Source organism: Amia ocellicauda, chromosome 7 (assembly GCF_036373705.1).
Source record: "Amia ocellicauda isolate fAmiCal2 chromosome 7, fAmiCal2.hap1, whole genome shotgun sequence".
Lineage (NCBI taxonomy): Eukaryota > Metazoa > Chordata > Actinopteri > Amiiformes > Amiidae > Amia > Amia ocellicauda.
In genome coordinates, this window is record NC_089856.1 from 1,081,523 (window position 1) to 1,098,868 (window position 17,346).

At 48.8% G+C, this 17,346-nt stretch overlaps 1 pseudogene; it reads right to left on the bottom strand.

The window, feature by feature from the left end:
* Positions 1-464: 464 nt before the first annotated feature.
* Positions 465-16,843, bottom strand: LOC136753463 (G-protein coupled receptor 54-like; annotated as a pseudogene).
* Positions 16,844-17,346: the final 503 nt, after the last annotated feature.

A 17,346-nucleotide genomic window follows, 5' to 3' on the forward strand; every position in this document is an offset into this window, starting at 1 on the left:
TTCCCATATCTACACCACTCTATGATACAATCACAGCAGCATTGTGAGTTTCAGATAAACTACAACAGGATCTTCCTTTTCCATCTTGAATGCCTTGAAGCCCAATTTCCATTTGTGTCCCCGGGTGCGTGTGTCCCTGCTGATCTGGAAAAGCTCCTCTGGTTTGATGTGGTCGATGCCCTTCATGATTTTGAAGACTTAAGTCTTCACACAGAGGCGTCACAATCTGAACAAACTCCCCAGCGATGTGGCTGAAGAGACAATTTGGGAACATTCAAAAACAGACTGGATAGGATCCTTGATCACTTAGTTATTAATGGACACCAAACGAGCACGATGGGGCGAATGGCCTCCTCTCGACTGGACACTGTCTTATGTTTCTTCTTCTCCTCCTCCTCCTCCTCTTCCTCCTTTTCCTCTCCAAACCCCTCTCCTTTCCTCCCCTGTCTCCACCGCCACCACCTCTAGCTGCCAACAGTCACAAACTTCATCTCTGCGTTGTGGTGCCGTGACCCCTCTCCCTCTCCCTCTCCCTCTCCCTCTCCCTCTCCGCCCGCTCCCCCTGCCCTGCCCACGCTGCTGCCCCTGTGCGCCACCCTCCTGCGGAAGAAGAGCGGGCAGGCCTTGCGGAAGGCCTTGCGGAAGCTCTCGCCCATGAAGGCGTAGAGCAGCGGGTTGAGGGCCGAGTTGGCGTAGGACATGCAGTTGGCCCAGGTCTTGATCTTGTAGGTGTGGTAGTCGGCGCGGAAGGCCGGGTAGAAGCCCTGGCACAGCAGGAACAGCATGATGGGGCCCCAGCACAGCGTGAACAGCAGCACCACGCCCACCACCATGCGGGTCACCCGGCCCCGGACCAGCGCCGCCCGCTCCGACGAGCCCGACTCGTGCTGCGCGAGAGAGAGAGAGAGAGAAAGATGAGGTGGCATGGACTGGTTAAAAGAAGCAAGACCTTTTGTGTCGTGTTGTGCATTGTGTGCCTACTGTGCTGTGTGTTGCGTGTGGCATGTTGCAGGTTGTGTGTCGTGTGGTGTGTTGTTGCTGCATGTTGTATGTTTACTTTTGAATGTGGTGGGTTTTGTGTTGCATTGTGTTTTGTATTGTGTGTTGTGTGCAGTGGGCTTTGTGGTGCATGTGGGGCATTGCGTTGCGCGTGGTGCATGTGATGCCTGGCGTGTGTAGTACGTTGCGTGCTGTGTTGCGTGCCCACCTCGTAGTTGTGGTCCATGGGCTCCACCACGGGCCGGCCCACGCGCTTCAGCATGATGGTATAGCACACACAGATGGTCAGCAGGGGGAGCAGGTAAGCGGCCAGGAAGGTGTAGAGGATGTAGCCTCTCTGCAGCCCCGGCGAGGGGAAGCGCTCGGTGCAGTAGGTGCGCAGCCCGTACCACAGGCCCGCCTCCAGCTGGTGGTACAGTGCCATGGGCAGAGAGATGAGGAACGAGCCTGGGGTCGGGGAGAGGGGGGAGAGAGAGAGACGGGAGGAGAAAGTGTGATCGGTGCAACAGGTGCTCATTGTGCGCACTGTGTAGTATACTGTAGTACTGTGTGGTGCAGATTGCTGCTCCAGTCCAAGCCGGGCGTACCGATCCAGATGCCCACACTGACAGCCACGGCCACACGGGGGGTGCGTCTCCGCAGTGACTGCAGCGGGTACAGGGTGGCGTAGCAGCGGTCCACACTCATGGCAGTCAGCGTGATGCAGGTCGCCTGGACTGTGACCTGAAGGAGAGGGAGAGACGGAGATGTATTTATTAAAAAAATTTAAAATTATAAAATACAAATAAAAGATACAGCAATTCTTTGGTTACGAAGTCTCTGCGTCTCTGTGAGTGCCTGTGTGTCTCCTTATGTCTCTGTCTCCACTTGTCTCCGTGTCTCTGCCACCCCGTGTGTCCGTCTCTGCGGTGGAGTGGGCGTACCTGCTGCAGGTAGTTGACGAACTTGCACATGAACTCCCCAAAGACCCAGCTGGGCAGCGGGTACAGCGTGGCAGTGAAGGGTACACAGCACACCAGGAAGATGATGTCCGTGCAGGCCAGGTTGGCTGGGGGGGTAGGCACACAAAATCAATCAATCAATCCATCGACCAATCAGCGCCCTTGTCAGAACAGCTGCCTCAGAGCGCTGCCGGGTCAATGTGCACGTTTGTGTAACAGCACACAGAACCCAGGAGGAGACTGACTGACTGACTGACTGAGCTACGTGGTTGACGTGTCATTGATTGGACATGGTTTTGTCTTCGCTCTCAGCTGAGCTCGAGTTCAGTTTATCCGAGGAAGGGCTTTAATTGGCTTAATTGAGGAGGGCATGATATCCACTCCACTGATCAGGGTTCTGTCCTGGTCTGATTAACTGACACAGAACTGGGTCACTGGGCCCGAGATTTTACATTCAAAATATGAAATGCAAGATAAATGGACAGGAACATGCATTGCAATACATTTCACAATAATATTACATTAAAAAGGCAGAATTGTAAACAAGATACAGGAGTGGAAGTGAAATGTATCATCTGTAATTAATATATTGTTAAATGAGATGAGAGAGAGAGACAGTCACGCGTGTCCATCTGTCCTCCGCTCACTCACCGATGTAGAAGTTGGTGGCGGTGCGCATGTGCCGGTGTCTGCTGATGACGTAGATGACCAGGGAGTTCCCCGCGAGCCCCGCGAGCCCCACGAGCGCGAAGAGCAGCGGCACGAGCCAGGCGTCCGTCAGCAGGGGGGGCTCCTCCCCCCCCCCGTGACGTTATACACCCACAGGCGCGTGCGCACGCCGGCGGCCACGTCACGGCCCGCGTCGGCAGGGCGGGTGGAGTTGGTGCCGGTGCCGGTTTGCACGGTGCAGCTGGGCGTCGGGACCCCGTGGGGTCTGTGTGCGCAGGCGCTGACGACGGTGGGTGACGTGCTGTTGTAAAGTTCCATATCTTCCTCTGCGTCACTCAAACCATCGTCCTCCTCCTGATGAAGAATAATTATGATTGGTATTATAGAAATAATAGAGTAACGCAGGCTATGTCTATATAGTCACCCCCTCTCGAGCACATCTCAGATGACTAACACTTCAAGACCCATCAATTAAACAATCAATCAGCCCGCGTCCTGGAATGAAAGGCTCTATGACATCATCATCCAATTAGCAAATTGAGCCTTCAGTTTCCGCACGGTGCTATGCATGGGACCGCCAGTGCTCGGACCCGGTTCCCCCCCGGCTGCTCCTCTGCGCAGACCGACTCTGCCGCTCCGAGACTCGCACTTTATATCGAGCGCTCCGGCTGGGGCTGACGTACTGACTCAGCTCTGCTGCGATTGGTCCGTTGGTTAATTAACATTTGATTAGGGGGCGTTGCTGTCTCCCTGTCAATCACAGAGTGGCCGCCGGCTCCTCATCCCGAATAAGAGGCGCAGATTGTAACCGATTATAACCCTGCAGTTTTATTTTTATATATATACAAATATGTACATTCTGTATTTCTTTTTCTTCCTTTAGTGTATGTATCATCTGACTCTGAAGACGAGAGAGAAAAAGGAAAGGATGAGAGAGAGAGAGAGAGAGAGAGAGAGAGAGGGAGGGACTGCTTCTGTAGCCTCTTCCTCTGAAATGAAGCGCGGCTCTTACGGAGAGGATGGATGATGAGCTCAGTGTGAGGACCGCGCAGAGGCTAATGAGTCCATTCAGTCAGAGCCAGATGTGCCACCGCCAGCCCTGAGAGCAGCGGCTCTGCCCTGCAGTCTGCGGCTTTTCTTTTCTCTTTGTGCCTTTTATAATAACCAGTAAAACCAGTAAAACCACAGCAAAACACGCAAAAGTATCAATCAATATAAAACATTCGCATCTGGAGATAAAAACACGTATCACAAACGTTAATTCACAGACACACAGAAACATGCATCAGCACACACACTCACACGCACTCACATGCACTCACTCACACACACTCACACTCTCACACACTGACACACACACACACACTCTCACACTCACACACTCTCACACTCACTCACACACACAGACATGATACACCTGAGGAAAACAAATTCAAGGAGTATGTTGTGAAAAGCAGCAGTGACTGTACAATTAAGGAGATGAATCAGACCCTGGTCTTTCATTCTCCATCCTCTCTGTCTTGCTCTCCTCCTCCCCCTCTCTCTGTGTCCGTTCACACGAGTGACTGAGACTTACAACACTCAGGGTGTCTGTGTAAGAGAAGTGTACAATAGGATAGGATAGAGATAATATATATATATATATATATATATATATATATATATATATACACACATGGCAAGATGTTGTGACATTTAATCCATAATTGCTTCAATAAATCAATTGCTGATATCAAGAATTAACTGCCAATAGCAACAAATGCATTTTTGATATCAAAAATAGAACCGGATGGTATTTAGTATGCATTTTTCATATCATTTTTTGAAATTTCTGATAACCAGATAATTCTTGACATCAGAAATTGAATTATTGATATCAGCAAATATGGATTAAATGTCACAATGGCTTTCCATATATATAAACCTATAGTATATCACCTATGTGCTGTCTAATGAAGTCTCACGTGGTCTGGTCATGTCTGTTTGTTCAGAGAAGACTGAAGAGGGAAAGGATTTATTGAAAACAGAACAAACAATCCAACCGAAACAAAACAAACAAAAAACAACCAGCTGAAATTTCCGCTTTATTAATATTGTGCCAATATATAGTTTCTCCTATTCAGTGGATGCGTGTAAAAGATTCAAAGCCTTTTCTGTGGTGCGTTGGTCTGTGTATTTCAGGTTTTAAACACTCCGCCTGTCTCTGGTCTGAGTGGGAGGCAGGTGTGTTACACCGAGTGTCTGTCTCTCTGCTGACACAATGGAGAGGTGAGCGAGGGACTCTGCACCCTGGAGCTATTGAACAACACAACCCTGCCCATCAACATGCCAGCCACGACACAGCGCCACCTTCCCCCCCGGCCCCTCTTGTACCGCGTGTGTAAAAACAGCAGTGCTTTATACCTTTGTTTGTCTATATTATTATTATTGTCACTGCTGATCTGAGTTTGTGTAACCTTCCCGAATGTTTTCATTATTTACATATCAATATTCTACTGGTGCCGTATTCTTCCCCACCGCACTGCTATACCCCCGTCTCGTCTCCACCTGTTAGGATGGCTATTCGGGCTATTCGAGATGCAGACTGCAGCCTGTCCTCGTCTCTGCCGCTGGTCACTGGCCTTGACGCCTCCACTGTTACAGCACAGACACATTTCTCATTTTTATCAGCAGTGCGTAATACACAGCTGAGGTCCACAGGGAGTGACAGGTGAAAACAGGAAGTCCTCTCTTTACTTTTCACAGAGAGCAGCAGGGGTCTGAAACAAATATCCCCCCCTCCCTCCAAGCAAGTTGTGGAAGCCATTGGATCGGTCAATTCTGTCAAATACAAGAAGTGCCGGACCATTTTTTAGTTTGGTGAGCCGCTCGACTCCTGTGTGGTCGTCCCATGCCACCCCTGGTGGAACACTGACTGACTGACACACTGACTGACTGATTGACTGACAGATTGACTGACTGACACAGTGACTGACTGATTGACTGACAGACACACTGACTGACTGACACACTGACTGACTGACACAATGACTGACAGACACACTGACTGACTGATTGACTGACAGATTGACTGACTGACTGACACACTGACTGACTGATTGACTGACAGATTGACTGACTGACACAGTGACTGACTGATTGACTGACAGACACACTGACTGACTGACACACTGACTGACTGACACAATGACTGACTGATTGACTGACACACTGACTGACAGACACACTGACTGACAGACACACTGACTGATGGACTGACACACTGACAGACCACGACAACGAGAAGAACAGGTGGTCAGCCGCCATCTTGGCTCACGAAAAAGAGAATCGGGCCGGTCGGCTGACAAAATAGATAGAACGGACTTGATATAAATGAAAACGGCTGATCTGAGCGCAGCGCACAGCCGGACCTCGGCCCCTCAGCCCACTTGTTTGCTGCGTTCATGTGGTAAATCAGCACTACTGAGAAACAGAGCAGGATCATCGTGTTCCTGCAGCGTCCGTGAAGACTGTAGAGAACAGGCCGGCCGAGTGCATTAGCTTGTGCGACACATAATTACAGTACATTGCATTAATGAGTCTCGGCTAAAGTCCTTCTGCATAAAGGAAATCGGACCGCAATAAAAACAAAACAGGAAGAACAGCAGCAGAGACAGCCCTGCAGCCTCGAGGCACAGTGGTGTGGACCGGGCCCACAACAGCCCCTGGAGCGGCGCCTCGTCTTTGGGCTTCTAAACGTTTCAGTCGCTTGCTGAAGAACCGTTAAGGTTTTATATAAACTGTATTATGTTTTATATTAATAATAATATGCAGACCAAGCAAAGTAAATGTATTATGGTAGCAACAACCATTTTGCAAGTTGTTCAGGGCATACCCTCTAGACATTCCTGTCAATAATAGAAAGGATCAAACTGCAGAGAGAGAGAGAGAGGGCCCACAACTGTTTGTTAAAAGTCTGTTTGTGGACTTAATCCTTTCTCCAGATAGGCAGGAACTGTTTTTGTTAATGAGCGATTGACAGTTGTTAAATGACGACCATGGGATCGGACCTTTCCTAGTATATCAAAGGAAGACATCTGTTCTTTGGATCCCACACCTCTTCCAAGGAAGACTACCATGAACATTACAAGGGTCAGAAATCTGACCTCAAGATAACACTCTGGCAAACCCCCAGTGACAGACCCCGGCCACTGACCCACATGCCCTGCAATGTACACTCACCTAAAGGATTATTAGGAACACCATACTAATACTGTGTTTGACCCCCTTTCGCCTTCAGAACTGCCTTAATTCTACGTGGCATTGATTCAACAAGGTGCTGAAAGCATTCTTTAGAAATGTTGGCCCATATTGATAGGATAGCATCTTGCAGTTGATGGAGATTTGTGGGATGCACATCCAGGGCACGAAGCTCCCGTTCCACCACATCCCAAAGATCCTCTATTGGGTTGAGATCTGGTGACTGTGGGGGCCAGTTTAGTACAGTGAACTCATTGTCATGTTCAAGAAACCAATTTGAAATGATTCGACCTTTGTGACATGGTGCATTATCCTGCTGGAAGTAGCCATCAGAGCATGGGTACATGGTGGTCATAAAGGGATGGACATTGTCAGAAACAATGCTCAGGTAGGCCGTGGCATTTAAACGATGCCCAATTGGCACTAAGGGGCCTAAAGTGTGCCAAGAAAACATCCCCCGACCTTTGTGACATGGTGCATTATCCTGCTGGAAGTAGCCATCAGAGGATGGGTACATGGTGGTCATAAAGGGATGGACATGGTCAGAAACAATGCTCAGGTAGGCCGTGGCATTTAAACGATGCCCAATTGGCACTAAGGGGCCTAAAGTGTGCCAAGAAAACATCCCCCACACCATTACACCACCACCACCAGCCTGCACAGTGGTAACAAGGCATGATGGATCCATGTTCTCATTCTGTTTACGCCAAATTCTGACTCTACCATCTGAATGTCTCAACAGAAATCGAGACTCATCAGACCAGGCAACATTTTTCCAGTCTTCAACTGTCCAATTTTGGTGAGCTTGTGCAAATTGTAGCCTCTTTTTCCTATTTGTAGTGGAGATGAGTGGTACCCGGTGGGGTCTTCTGCTGTTGTAGCCCATCCGCCTCAAGGTTGTACGTGTTGTGGCTTCACAAATGCTTTGCTGCATACCTCGGTTGTAACGAGTGGTTATTTCAGTCAAAGTTGCTCTTCTATCAGCTTGAATCAGTCGGCCCATTCTCCTCTGACCTCTAGCATCAACAAGGCATTTTCGCCCACAGGACTGCCGCATACTGGATGTTTTTCCCTTTTCACACCATTCTTTGTAAACCCTAGAAATGGTTGTGCGTGAAAATCCCAGTAACTGAGCAGATTGTGAAATACTCAGACCGGCCCGTCTGGCACCAACAACCATGCCACGCTCAAAATTGCTTAAATCACCTTTCTTTCCCATTCAGACATTCAGTTTGGAGTTCAGGGGATTGTCTTGACCAGGACCACACCCCTAAATGCATTGAAGCAACTGCCATGTGATTGGTTGGTTAGATAATTGCATTAATGAGAAATTGAACAGGTGTTCCTAATAATCCTTTAGGTGAGTGTATATAAGGCTGTCCACTTCTGCTGTTCAATAAGTCTCTGCTGAGGTAGAGTGCTTCCATGTCGGGCCCCTTCCAGGCCTGGCATGTTAAATAAATACATTTACCATCTAGACTGGGTTCTTCACTTGTGTTTTTCTAACTCTGTTTTAGGGACGAGTGACTGTGACCTCAACAACCCACAGTGCTGATTACCCCAGGCATCTAAAACTCACTCCCTCACACACTCACTCACTCCCTCACAGACTCACTCCCTCACTCACCCCCACACTCACTCACTCACTTATTAATGGACACCAAACGAGCACGATGGGTTGAATGGCCTTGACTGGACACTTTCTCATGTTCTTATGTTCTTAAGATGGGTGCCTATTGTACACACTTTACCATTAGGTCCCCTCCCTGGCCCAGCTGACCCCACTGTCACTGTAAACTCTCTCTCTCTCTCTCTCTCTCTCTCCTTTTTCTGTGCAGGCGCCCGGCGCCTCTGTGGGAGAGGAGTGTGAAATGAAGCTGTATAAATGCAGAGACCAGTCATGGAGTGAGAGTAAAACAGAAGTAATAAAATGTAGGGATTAAGTGGGAGCCAGGGCTGGGTGACCCAGGCGAGGAGGATGCCAATGCACTGATCTCCCGGGAGCAGTGGGGCAGCAGGAGGGCTACATTTCTTCTTCTTCTTCTCCCTGCTAAAACACAATTCTTCCCAGTCTAAAGAATCTATCTTTTTTTAGAAAGCCTGCTGTGAGGGCTCAATCCTCCCCACGGCGCCTGTGCATCACTCCTGAGCCTCAGAAACGCAGAAACAGCGTCTTTTTGTTGCCGGTATGGTGTGTGAATGGGTCCTAGTCTGATTGCCGGCAGTTTGTGTGAATGGAGCAGGAATATGATTGCCGGCAGATGAGACCACAGCACAGAGGTTCAGCCACCTTTGACCAAGACCTGTGACCGTAACGAGAAACGGACCGGGTCGTTAGAAATGGGTTGAAAATAATATAGTCGCAGCAATTGCGAGTGTTACTGATGAAGCAGCAGGATGGCGTTTGTAATGCTAACTATTGTCACACATGTCAGAAGTTATGTACCGATAAATATGATCTCTGTACTTATTGAACTACATTAACAAACGTGTTACCCCTCACACTGGGTCCGTTTCTACCAAATCGGTTCGGTTCGTATTGACACAGTATTTACAGTTGACATGTTTAGTGCATATAAGAAATGGCAGCTTAACGCGCACAATAACACATCTATAATAATAAAGCACATACATGCCGTAGTCTAACATGTGTCAGTGCAGTTCATTTTCACAGTCTGTGACGATTGTCTGTGTCATGAACGCATCCAGTATTTAAACACACTGTGCAGTTACTGAACACATATGATGTTATAATGAGTGATGCGCTGCCGAGCCTGTATACACACACACAATAACACCCCCCCCCAAATATCCATCTAGGAGTATGTTACTGCCCCTGCCATACCTCTAAACATATAGTGCTACTTTACATAATACATTAAATGAAGGGGGTTTATAGCAATTCGTTATTTCTGACACTTATTTTATCACACAAAGTACAACTAAGCTGCAAAATGATTGAGAAATGACTCGCTCACACGCAGCATCTTTAGATCAAATTGTAGCTCTGATGTATTAACTTTGCATTATATTCCATTTAGAAAACAATGAGAGAAATACCTTTTGTAACACCCTTGATGAATATAACGAGCCCAATCTCCTGCTGTCAGGACTCTCCTCTAAACCCGCTGTGATCAGGCGATAAACACCAATCACCAACCACCAACCACCAATCACCAATCACCAACCACCAATCACCAACCACCAACCACCAACCACCAATCACCAACCACCAACTACCAACCACCAATCACCAATCACCAACCACCAATCACCAACCACCAACCACCAATCACCAACTACCAACCACCAATCACCAATCACCAATCACCAATCACCAACCACCAACCACCAACCACCAACCACCAATCACCAATCACCAATCACCAACCACCAACCACCAATCACCAACCACCAACCACCAACCACCAATCACCAATCACCAACCACCAATCACCAATCACCAACCACCAATCAATACAAAATAAAAACAACACCAACACACATAACGGCTAATTAATTCCCTGCAGTCGTGGCAAAGTGAGAAATTGCACTGAATTTTTTATTGTATTATTTCAATATAAAATGATTTCATTCTGAAGGAACCCACATCAATCTCAATGCAGAGATTAATTAAAGCTCGTCCATCGGCCGGTGCTGTCACAGTAATTACTCTCAGGTCCGGATTGCCCCCGGCTGCCTTCTCCAGCTTTATTACGATTTAATTTTTCTCTTTGCATCGTTTTGGAATGCATTAGCTATTCCGCACAACGAATTGTCTACGCATAATAAATCTATTCCATTAGGCTGCAAGTTACACACACACACACATATATACATACATTTTCTTCTTCATTTAATAATGAGTGATATCTCCCACTGTTTCATGTATTTCAATATTGCCTTTTTCTTTTCTTTTTTCACTGGCTGCACTGATTCACGCTTGTGTCTGCAGCAACACGGGCCTCACATGACTGGGAGTTCAGTTTAGCTCCATCTTACATATACACCGATCAGCCATAACATTATGACCACCTGCCTAATATCATGTAGGTCCCCCTTTTGCTGCCAAAACAGCCCTGACCCGTCGAGGCATGGACTCCACTAGACCTCTGAAGGTGTGCTGTGGTATCTGGCACCAAGACGTTAGCAGCAGATACTTTAAGTCCTGTTTGTCCAGCACATCCCACAGATGCTCGATTGGATTGAGATCTGGGGAATTTGGAGGCCAAGTCAATACCTTGAACTCATGATTCATCAGACCAGGCCACCTTCTTCCATTGCTCCGTGGTCCAGTTCTGATGCTCACGTGCCCATTGTAGGCGCATTCGGCAGTGGACAGGGGTCAGCATGGGCACCCTGACTGGTCTGCGTCTACACAGCCCCATACGCAACAAACTGCGATGCACTGTGTGTTCTGACACCTTTCTATCAGAACCAGCATTCACTTTTTCAGCAGTTTGAGCTACAGTAGCTCGTCTGTTGGATCGGACCACACAGGCCAGCCTTCGCTCCCCACGTGCATCAGTGAGCCTTGGCCGCCCATGACCCTGTCGCTGATTCACCGCTTTTCCTTCCTTGGACACTTTTGATAGGTACTGACCACTGCAGACCGGGAACACCCCACAAGAGCTGCAGTTTTGGAGATGCTCTGACCCAGTCATCCAGCCATCACAATCTGGCCCTTGTCAAAGTCGCTCAGATCCTTACGCTGCACATTTTTCCTGCTTCTAACACATCAGCTTTGAGGACAAAATGTTCACTTGCTGCCTAATACATCCCACCCACTGACAGGTGCCATGATAACGAGATTATCAGTGTTATTCACTTCACCTGTCAGTGCTCATAATGGTATGGCTGATCGGTGTAAATGCATACATATAAGTGTGTCCCAGTTACAGTCCATGGTCAACAAAACAAAAGGTAAAGCTGCTCCTAGTCTGCAAATGCACCTGGTTGCGTTGTCCTGGCCCTAACCACAATGGGAACACCGGTGTGCTGCGGACTCCAACCCCAGCCCTTGCCTGGCCCTGATCTCAAACCTGAAATCAATTCTAAGGTCCAATTTTAACTCAATACAATATTGCTCTTAAACAGTGGAATTCTGGCATTCTTCCATCTTTGCATTTCTGTTACAGTTGGTCTCAATTGCTTGAGCACTTTTTTCTTCCTAAAATGATTTTGCCAACGATGATCAAGGCAGAAAGAATGTCACTCAGCAGGAATATCCAGAAACAATGGGCTATCTTTGCCCTTTGTTCATTTTGTCCTTTATAAATTCAGTGATGCTCCCAGACAACCAGCATTGTGTCTAGGAGGGACATCTGATCATGTGGACAGTAACCATAAACTTCCCACGTCCACGCAGAGAGGATTCCGGGGCTGGATAGTAAAATACTGTTTATTAGGTGAAAGTATTTTACATTTTACAGATAAAAACATTCAAAATTGTAATACTTGTGATTAAAAAAATTAAAAATCAATTACTAGAATCACTTAAAAAAAATTAAAATCTCAAAGTGATTAAATTCAAAATAACTGAACATGTGCATAAAAAGAAAAACAAATGTGCTAAAAGCAAACCTGCTAACCAACAAAAAATGTCAAATACATTGAAAATAACTGAAAATGAATCGGACAAATCAAAAAAATAAAATAAAACAAGAAAAATAAAAAACAAACCAAAACAGTCCAATTCATTTAAAATTAAAACCAAACGGCCAATGCATTTGACAAAGAAATATAACAAAAACAACCCAAAAAACCAATCAAACTAGTGTTTTTAAAAACAACTAAATCTTTAAAAACAATTAAAATTCATTTTTAAAATTCATTTTAAAATATAATCTTTCATAAAAGAATTAAAAGATCTTGGCTCGGGCTCCAGCAGGGGGAGATGAGAGCAAAGGCTCGGAGCGCCCTGTAGAACGGCGGGGGATCCCACGAGTGCGGCCTGGTGTTATCCATGGCGCAGAGGCCGAATGGTCTCAGGCTGCTGGCAAAATAAAAGCGGTTCATAAAACTCACTTTCTTGCCAGCAGCCTGGATGTTCTTGACCACATAGGCCAGCCCCTGCGCCTTTATCAGCCGCACAACGTCCGGGACCCCCCTGCCTCCATCCAGGGTACCCTTCACCATCTGCACTCTTTTCAGCCTCTCCATTTTGCTCCCCCAGACAAACCGAAATATAATTCGGGTCACTAGTTTTGCGATGACCTTGTCTGGGGGGAAGATCATTCCTACGTAGAGGAGTATCGGGAAGAGGATGGCTTTTACGACCAGCACCTTACCAGCCATCGTCAAGGTCCTTGTGCTCCAGCCGTGGATCTTCTTTTGGACCTTAGATATGGCCTCCTCCCAGCTCCGGGTGCCCGTGTTGGTCCCGTCGATCGTGATCCCCAGAACCTTGATAAGCGGCTTCACAGGGAACACGGTCGGCGGGCCCTGGCCGACAGGCCATGCCCTGGAGAGGTAGACCTCGCTCTTGGCCTTGTTGACAGCGGCCCCCGTCGCCCTGCAGAAGCCGTCCAGCAGTTCCTCAACCCTGGCCATGGCCACGTCGTCCATGTAGGCCAGGGCCTTCAGTTGCTCTCCGCCGGAACCCGGGAGATGGAAACCTGTCACCCGGACGTCCCGGCGGATCGCCTGCATGAACGGCTCCAGAAAGAGGACGTACAGCAGGGCCCACAGGGGACAACCCTGTCGGACCCCCGACCTGACCGGAAATGGTTCGGTCAGGTGGTGGTTCACGAGGAGCCTGCTGCTTAGGCCGCTGTAGATGATCTTAACCCACTTTCTCAGGCCAAGAGCGAGACCCATCCTCTCCATAACGAGCTGCAGGTATTCGTGGCCCACTCTGTCGAAGGCTTTCTCCTGGTCCAGGCTAATTAGGACCAGGGGAAGCCCTCTCTCGTTTGAGTAGGCCACGACATCCCTGAGCAGCATGGCGTTGTCGGCCGCCGATCTCCCCCGGGCACCGCAGACCTGGTCGGGACCCACGACTTGAGGGAGTGGCCGCTGCAGCCGGAGCGTCAGTGCTTTGGCCAGTATCTTGTAGTCGGTGCACAGGAGGCTGACCGGCCGCCAGTTCCTCAGATCCTTTGGATCTCCCTTCTTATGAAGAAGAGAGAGGATACTCCTCTTCATAGAAGGGGCCAGTCTACCCTCTCTGTACATCGACCCCAAGACCTGAGCCAGATCTTCCTTAAGCACCTCCCAAAAGATCTTATAGAATTCAGCAGGGATCCCATCGGGACCCGGTGTCCTTCCAGAGTTAAGACTCTTTACCTGGGAGAGTTCAGTGGTGGTGATCTCTGGATCCTCCTCCGCCTCCTCGTCCCCCTCGTTGCGTGACTCCAACAGGGACAGAAAGTGATGGGTCAGATTTTGATCCACCACCTTCTGATCGTACAACTCCCTGTAGAAGTCCCGCACCACTGTCTCAACAGCCTCTCTGCCCTCCACCTCCTGCCCCGAGGAGTCGATCATGGAGGACATTGCAGGCCGCCTCTCCTTCGTTTTCTTGAAGAAGAAGTGGCTGCACTTCTCGTCGTCCTCCATGATGCGGACCCTGGAAAGGACCTTGATCTTCTCTTGCTCCTCCCGATAGAGGGCGGAGAGACTCAGTTTGACCCGAGCCACCTCCTCAGCTAGGTCGAAGCCTCTGAGCTGTAAAAGACTCAGGTGCTGGAGGCGGGCGTTTAGATGGGAATATTTCGCCCGCCTCTCGCGAGCTTTTCGTTTCCCCAGCTGAATGAAGTAGCCCTTGGTCCTTTTCTTCACCATCTCCCACCACTCTATGGGAGAATCAAAAAGGTCCTTCAGGGTCCTCCACTCCTCGAGGCATCTGCTAAACGTCTTAATAACACGAGGGTCATCGAGCAGAGAGGTGTTGAGCTTCCAGACCCCAGGCCCCGACTCCCGTGTGCTCGGAATGAACAGCTCTGTCGTCAGGAGCCTGTGGTCTGAAAAGAAGACCGCCCCCGAAGACATGGCGGTCCTCTCCAGTGGCTTACTGAGGAGGACGAGATCTATCCTGGAGAAGGAGGAGCCAGAAGAACTCACCCAGGTGAACAAGGGGACCAGGTCCCGACCTGCGTCGCAGAGTTCAAAGTCCTCCACGAACGCAGCAAGGTCCCTGCTGGATCTATCGTTGCAGGGCTTACTCCGGTCTACATCCCTCAGAGCACAGTTGAAATCACCTGAAATGATAACCGGTAAGGTGCCGATCAGGAGCGGGCGTAGCTGAGGGAGAAAGAGGACTCTCTCTCTCTGGCTGGTGGGGGCATAGACATTGACCAGCCTCAATACAGCCCCCTTGTATTTAAGGTCGAGGCTGGCCAACCTGCCCGCCTCTATCACCCTAAATTTTTTAACTTCTATGAATGGGTTTTTCAGGAGTACGGCAATCCCGTCCGCTCGGGACACATTGGACCAGAAGGAATCACCTAGGGTCCAAGTATCCCGGAGATCTTTATATTCTTTTTGGAATGGGATGCCGCACTCCTGTAAACAGATGATGTCTGCTTTCATTCCAGCCAGAGAGCTTAAAACATCGGCCCTCTTTTTCACCTCAGCAATGCTCCTCACGTTTATAGATATAATTGTTAAAGCCATAATGGCAGTGAGGGCAATTACCCGCTCCGTAACAATCATGTAAAGAAACCCTCCTCTTCCCCACTTCTCTCTTCTCCCTCACCTAGCTTAGCGCTCGCACCCATCATTTCAACCATTTGGGATGTTACTATTTTGGGGCCTGTCCTCCACCAGGCTGCCCACTGGGGGGAGTGGAGAAGGCCCACAACTCTCCGCTCCGGACTCGGAGTGGGGCGTGTAAAACTGAGAGGGGGAGGTCTCTGCAGCGGGGGGGGAGCTGGCGGGGGGGGGAGAGCCAGCAGAATTGAACCTCTTGCTCTTCGCACCCCCCCCACCCATGCTCCTCTTCTCCATCCTTCTCCTCTTCCCCGCCACAACTGTCCACTCCCCCTCTGCCTCCACTTTCGACCCAGAGTCGGAGAGGGAGCCTATGAGACTCCTGAGGACTGTTTCCTCTCTACCCCTGTCTAGGGGAATCTGCGTTAAAGGAGCCTCCACTTGGTTTTCTGTCTCTCCACCACCCCCGAGGGCCTGCGCCCTATTTGCATAGGAGGAGGGGCAATTCCTAAAAAGGTGCCGTCCCCCACCGCACAGGTTGCAGGCCCTCTCCTGCTTACAGGCCCTGGCCAGTCCGGAGCTGGATAGGGAAAAGGAGAGGACAGAGGGAGTAACCGGGCAGGAGTGGTGGAAAGCAACATCGTCCCATATGACAACGCGGTGGGACACGCCAGGCCTCACCAGCCCTCTCTCTTCTGGTGGTCCCGCTCTCTGGTGCGTGATGACTTACTCAACTGAGTCTGGCATCTTTTGTAGAGGGTTGTGTTGTGACTTAGTGTGTTGCACAAAAGAATGCTATTGTGCTCATTAGGTTCAGACGGAGAACAAGTTGACCACAGTTTCATGAGAAGTGTCTTAGCAACTGAGAAAAACTGTAATGCTAATTAATCCTGCCCATAATTGGAGTCCAATGTAATCTGGAACACAGGGGCTACAGAAATTGTGCGGATTGTGCAATCCAGCCCAGCCCGGCTCTGTGACCTCTGTGATATTTAATATCTGAACATTTCTGTATTCAGGCATGGGCAGAAACAAGAGGGTTGCCATGGATTCCCCCCCACAAGTGCGCAGCAAAAATCAACCGTCTGTTTACATTCACCCCCTCGTCCATTACTGAGCTTGTGGACTGAGTGGAAAACAAGAGAAGGTAATCCTTAATGGATAGAAAATTAAGAGGTACGGTGAACCAGATCTCTCTCTCTGTCTCCCTCGCGTTCACAATTCTAATGAAAGCTTTCTTCTTTATTGGTCATCACACATTCTGCCCTGCACAGCACGCTGTTATAATGCAGAAAGAAAGATGAATACGCTCAGAAGATCACTCACCCCTCCTTGTGTTTCATGCCTCTCCGTCCCATTCCCCGTGGCCCCCGTCTCTGGAGCTGCATCACTGATGTGACTCTGTAGCTTCTTGCGTTGTGCTGTATGCGATTGTGCGGCGCCACTTTGGACTATAAAACTCTTGGACAGTGTAACTTATGTATTTACTTATATCTGTGTACAGTTCCCTATACGTTTATAATGCAATTGTATTCCTGTATGCCCAGTCTCCTTGGAAAAAGGTGTAGGCCACAAACAAACTAATAATACGATCATTATACACACTACCTTCCGTGTGCGTGTGTGTGTGTGTGTGTGTGTGTCTCTGTGTGGGTGTGTGTTTGTGTGTATATGTGTGTCTGTGTGTCTGTGTGTGCGTGAGTGTGAGTGTGTGTGTGTGTGTGTGTGTGCGTGAGTGTGAGTGTGTGTATATGTATGTGTGTGTGTGTATGTTTGTGTGTGCATGTGGTAAAGACAGGAAATTGATCTGATTGGCAGGTGATCCATCACTACATTGAGCAGCAGA